This window comes from Lolium rigidum, chromosome 7 (assembly GCF_022539505.1).
Source record: "Lolium rigidum isolate FL_2022 chromosome 7, APGP_CSIRO_Lrig_0.1, whole genome shotgun sequence".
NCBI lineage: Eukaryota > Viridiplantae > Streptophyta > Magnoliopsida > Poales > Poaceae > Lolium > Lolium rigidum.
Window position 1 is genome coordinate 335,431,727 of NC_061514.1, and position 6,000 is coordinate 335,437,726.

The window sequence follows — 6,000 nt, forward strand, 5'->3', positions numbered from 1 at the left end:
ATATATCTATATACTAAAACCGCGTCTAGATATAACCGTACCTACACAAAGTTGAGTCACCTATTTTTGAACGGAGGTAGTACATGAAGTTTCTCGACCAAAACAGGCTTCCTACCATGGCCAACCAGATCACATTCAAGGATGATGCTGTTCCCTTATTGTTTCTTCACGGCACTATACCATGGAACTAGCCAGAGCAATGCACGGCAGCACGCGCACCCATGTTGTAACTATGTGAGGGAAAACACAGACAGGCCGAGAACTGCAGGAGGAAGCACCCACCACAACCACAACTCGGGAGTGCATCAGAGGACCCATACTCACCATGATGGTAATGGCAATTCTGGACACCACATGCATGGAGTGAAGGGGTACGAGGATCACAACCACCACTCTGGGAGAGGTAATGGTCAAAACATGGTCGCAACAACGGCCAGAACACATCAACAACACTAACTAGCTAGAGAGATATAAGCCAGGTGCAGTGCTACATATGTAAGGATCTGGGCATTGTTCCTGGTATTGTTGGTAAGAGTGTTACCTGAACACACCTTAGCAACTGTGTATCAATGATACATCAGTAATACTTGTCTATTATTATATTCTAAAAGCTTTTTTATATATATTAAAAGTAATATAAAATATTTTAGCGGAGACATTAGGTATCCACATTATCTAACTTAATTTTTAATAGTTATATCTAAAATATATAGCTAAGATTTTATGAAAGACTAGTACTAGCGTAACATATTTAACACTATATATGTTATGAAAATCACATCTCGCAAACGATGACGTGGACTCCTTTAATAAATGGACTCCTTTAATAAAGCAATCTGTAAAACCGTAACTGACTGGGTCGTCCAAGAGGTAATTGCAGATACCAGCAACTCTTCGTGCAAAAGTTGCGCAAACCAGTGACTACGATTTTGTTTTTGCACAGACCAGTAACTTTACATGTTATCGATTACATGGAGCTCTAATGATCAGATCACATGTCAGCCCACCAAACTTAGGCCGTGACGGCGCTGTCACGACATCAAGGCTACGCTCCTCTTCTTTTTTTTAACTATGCCGACGGCCATCCTCGGCGTAGAGGTTGAAAAATTTTCCACCACGCACCCCTGTGGATCGCCTTTTTAACTTTCAACTGAATGGCAGAAAATGATATTTTTTTAAAAAAATAAAGTCCTTCAAGATGTCCATGTGTTATGTTATCTAGTTGCAAGAGAATTTAACAAAAATGAATTTCGATATTTTTTGCAAAATTGCCACGGCATTTTTTGTTGCATACGAAGTCGGAAAAATGTATAATATATCAAAATTTGAAAAAAATGAAATTTTTTGAAGCTAATGGACTGGACGGCGTGGCCTACGCCGACGGCCACCGTTGGCGTATCACAGCTGTGCAAAAGGCCACCTTCTTGAAGGCATCGTCGACGCAGTCTGCGGTTTCTCACTCGTGCTGCTCCGGGGGAAAACCTAGGTCCGGGTCTCCTGGATCGGACGATGGTGGCGCGTCCTGCGTTGTTCTACCTCTTGGGGCATTGTTTTTGGAGCAGCTGCTGGATGTTGGCGGACCTCGGTGGAGTGGTGTTCATCTACCACATTGTTGGCGCTGAGTCTCAGTGGCGTGGTGTTGCAGGGTATCGACGACCGATGCGGGATGATGTATACGTGCAGGAGGGTGGAGCCGTCTGGCGTCATGGTGGCATCGACGGCAGGTCTTGCAAGGTTAATGCGTTGATCTCTATTGAAGTTGGAGTCGAGGAAGATGGCGGGAGCAACTCGTGGGACGTGTGCGTTGGCGTGCGCTGAGAGTCTGCTTAACTGGATGTGTTTCTCACCTGCTATTGGGCGGTTTGGGAAGGCATTTAGTTTTGGATGATATGAGTTGGTGTATTGTCACCCTCTTCATCCCACTGTAGGTATAGTAAGGTTGCTTCGAGTTTGATCTTTTGTATTGTTTCTTGTAAGGTTTCGTGAATAATCTAATAAAAAAACCGTGTGCATTCTTTGGATGGAGAAGCTGGGGCGATATTTCCCCCATTTTGAAAAAAAAACGCGGTGCGGTGTGGTCTAATCTACTGTATAGTGTAGCGTCTATGTGTCAAACTTCCTATGAATAAACTATTCGTGTTGAGTTGTTGATGTTTAATATGTATCAAAGTTTGGATTTTATTTGAAGTTTTATTTGAAGTTTGGGGAAAATTGAGGTGATATAAAAACTGAAAAACTAAAAAATATGTGATATACAATTGCTTGGGTAATATATATTATTCATACGTAGAAGAAGTTGGTTCGGCTCTTCTAGCCCAACCGACCCCGTTTTTTTTTACTTCAGCCATGTGACCTCCAAGCTGGACCTCCGTGTAAGCTGATCATTAGGGCTCCATGCAATGGATAACATGTAGAGTCACTGGTCTGTGCAAAAACAAAACGTAGTCACTGGTTTGCGCAACTTTGCCACGAAGAGTTGCTGGTATATGCAATTACCTCGTCGTCCAAAAACTCGTATGTGTAGGAGACTAGCTATCTTGCGTGGGACCTCATAGCTGCATGCAACAACAACAACAAAAAACCTACTTAGCTACGTCCGTTTAATAAAATCAGCCAAGACTTCTTTTCTCTTTGCACACACAAACCAGCTTGAGATGGGCTGCCCTAGCTAGCGCTCGAGCGCTAGGGAGAGAAGGAGCGATCGGTTTTCAACAAAATTTTCTTTGCATTTTTGGCAAATTTTGGACTGTAGTGGAAGCTATTGAGGGAAAGTTTTGCATGCATGTAGAAACAGACGAATTTGATGATGTAAGCGAGAATCTTTCCGAATTTGAAAATTTAAAACGTTTTATCTCACAAACGACACGATTTAAGATCTGTTTTCACCTATGAGTCGGTCTCGTCGAGATCTTCAAAACTAGCACCCATGTTAATATGTTTCGACGACTTTTTTTTCGGGCTAAAAGTTATCAACCCTCTCTATTCGAATAATCAACCCTCCGTACTTGAGTGATCAACGGTAAATGTATAAAATTATCAATCTGGTGCAGTCTTTTGAGGAAAAGTTCTGCATGCATGTACACAAAAGACGAATTTGCTGATGTCAGCAGAATCTTTTCCAAATTGGAAAATTCAAAATGTTTTAACTTTTAAACGACAACTCCAAATTAAGATTCGCTTTCACCAATAAATCCGTCTCGACAAGATTTTCAAAACTAGCACCCATGTTAATATGTTTCGACAAACTTTTTTTCTGGCTAAAAGTTATCAACCCTCGCTATTTGAATAATCAACCCCTCAGTAGTTGAGTGATCAACGGTAAATGTATAAAATTATCAACCTGGTGCAGGCTATTGAGGGAAAATTCTGCATGCATGCACAAATAGACAAATCTGCTGATGTCAGCGGAATCTTTTCCAAATTTGAAAATTCAAAACATTTTAACTTCCAAACGACAACTCCAAATTAAGATTCGCTTTTACCAATAAATTTGTCTCGACGAGATCTTCAAAACTAGCACCCATGTTAATATGTTTCGAGAAACTTTTTTTCGGGCTAAAAGTTATCAACCCTCTCTGTTTGAATAATCAACCCATCCGTACTTAAGTGATCAAAGGTGAATGTATAAAATTATCAACCTGGTGCAGGCTATTGAGGGAAAGTTCTGCATGCATGCACAAATAGACGAATCTGCTGATGTCAGCGGAATCTTTTCCAAATTTGAAAATTCAAAATGTCAACACCCGGATTTTTAAGTCCAGATGCCTATTATATCATACATCGCAATCCCAGGAAGATTGTTTTTGCGAGACATAATAGTTAAGTAGCATAGAGTCATCATTTATTACAACACATACTTGTCTTACAACAATGGATCACATGATCCAATATTACACAAATAGATTGTTCAACAACACGAATAAGTAGCGGAAGCGAAGTAGTAGTGGACTATCTATTCCACAGGCAACGCTTGACGTTAGAAGATGCTCCTAGTTATCGTAGACATCGTGTTGTCCGTCGTCCTGATACTGTGGCTCCTCTTCATAGTATGGCATTTGAATAGCCAGGGACACAGCCGTGAGTACTTTAAAGTACTCGCAAACTAATACTAATGTAATTGCTTAACAACTTTAATAAGGGGTGCTAAGCTCTAGGTTTATTTGCATAAAGCCAAGTTTAGTTCATAAACATTTAGTAAGGACTCATCATTTTAGCTAACTAACTCAAGTGGGAACATTAGTGTCATTCCCACCAATCAATGGTGATTCAAGTCAAGTCACCTTTCAAATTCATCATTCCTTTTTAAGAAAAAGTTCTGACAACGGAACAGTATGGCCTTTCCAATCGTCCGTAACCGTGGACACGGCTATTCGAATAGGTTTAACACTCTGCAGAGGTTGTACTCTTGTGCCACAACTTTTGATTACATCCGTCGAGGATAACCCCGAATCATCGTAACTCGAGTACGCGGATCATCAACCTTAACCTTTCACTTATATACCCTAGTATAGGCACCTCTCCCCATGAGCTTGGCCTCCCGGTGAAAACCAACTGTCAACCCGAGAACTGCACAGGGCTTGGGTCGTACATTCACCTCATATTCACATCATTTCACTTTTAACGGAGGCAGCCTCGGCATAACCCCTATGATGCTTGTTTAGAGGGAACCCATACTAAGACACACAAACTTCCAGTTAAGCCCTACCCATAATCAGGTATTGTGGGGGTACTTGTATAATTGGAAAGGTATCGCATTCAAACCCAATCATCAGTTTTCATCAAAATTCACCAAGTCATTCATGTCACCTTCACCTTCAAAACCTTTCAAAGTCATTTCATATGTTCCCATCTAGAGTAGTCAATTTTATTTAATTAGCACTAGCCACTAATCATGAGGGGTGCTATATAGCTTTGATTAGCTCTAAGCTAAACTTGGGTGCTCTTATTCTACTCTAGACCAAGTGAATCATGAATCACAAATAAGCTTTAAAATACAATAAGCAAAAATAATTGCAAGGTAAAAACATAGGATAGGTTGATTAAACATAAAGTAAAGAGTGATGGTGCCTTGCTCTTGTAGAGCTTTGCACATGATGCTTTGCAAGAGTGTTAGCTTGCCTTGAGCAGGGTAGTGGTCAAAGTTTTCCTCCTCCTCCTAGGAGTAGCCTTCCTCCTCTTGATACTCCTCGTTACTAGCGTCTATATACGAATACGAGGTACACAATCACCAAACCAAACTTATATGCTAGACTAAACACACCAAAGATTCACACAAACCTATTCTAGCATCACATCATTCATAACATGGTGATTTACTTGGTTTTACTATTTAAGAGAAAAATAATTTCCTCTCATTACAATTATTGATTTGGTTTGCTATTTACTTCTTTGGAGAAAATAATTTCCTCTCATTAAATCCTATTAAGATTTAATCTCCTCAAATAATAATAAGGTATGAAATATAGGTTGACCAAGGTCAACATTTCATATCTATTATGTGGGAGTATAAATTTAAATGAGGTGCTACACCTCATGCATTTTAAGGGTAACATAGTAATGATTTAAAATCACTAAGTAATAGAATAAGAGGTTCATTAGCCTAAGGTCATTACCTCTTATTGAATCACTTAGGATCAAGATTTAAATGAGAGAGAAGCTCTCATACCATTTAAAGAATTTGAAATATAAGATTTAAATGCACTAGAAATGGCTCCATAGCTATTATTTTGATCTAGTCCATGATCATACAAACAACTTGGTTATATTTTTGCATAATCAAATAGAGGACATCATTTGTGATTTATGAAAGTTGGAATCAACTCAAAATCAATTATGGTTGAATTTTAAATAAAGTTTCAATTTGTAAAAGTCTCTGACTTGTCATTTTTATCATTTGAAAACTACTATGAAATTGGAGGTGAGACCCGTGGCATTGTTTAGATCATTTCATGGGTTTTCCAAAGATATAAAGTTTGCTAAATTTGGTGTAGTGGATTTTGT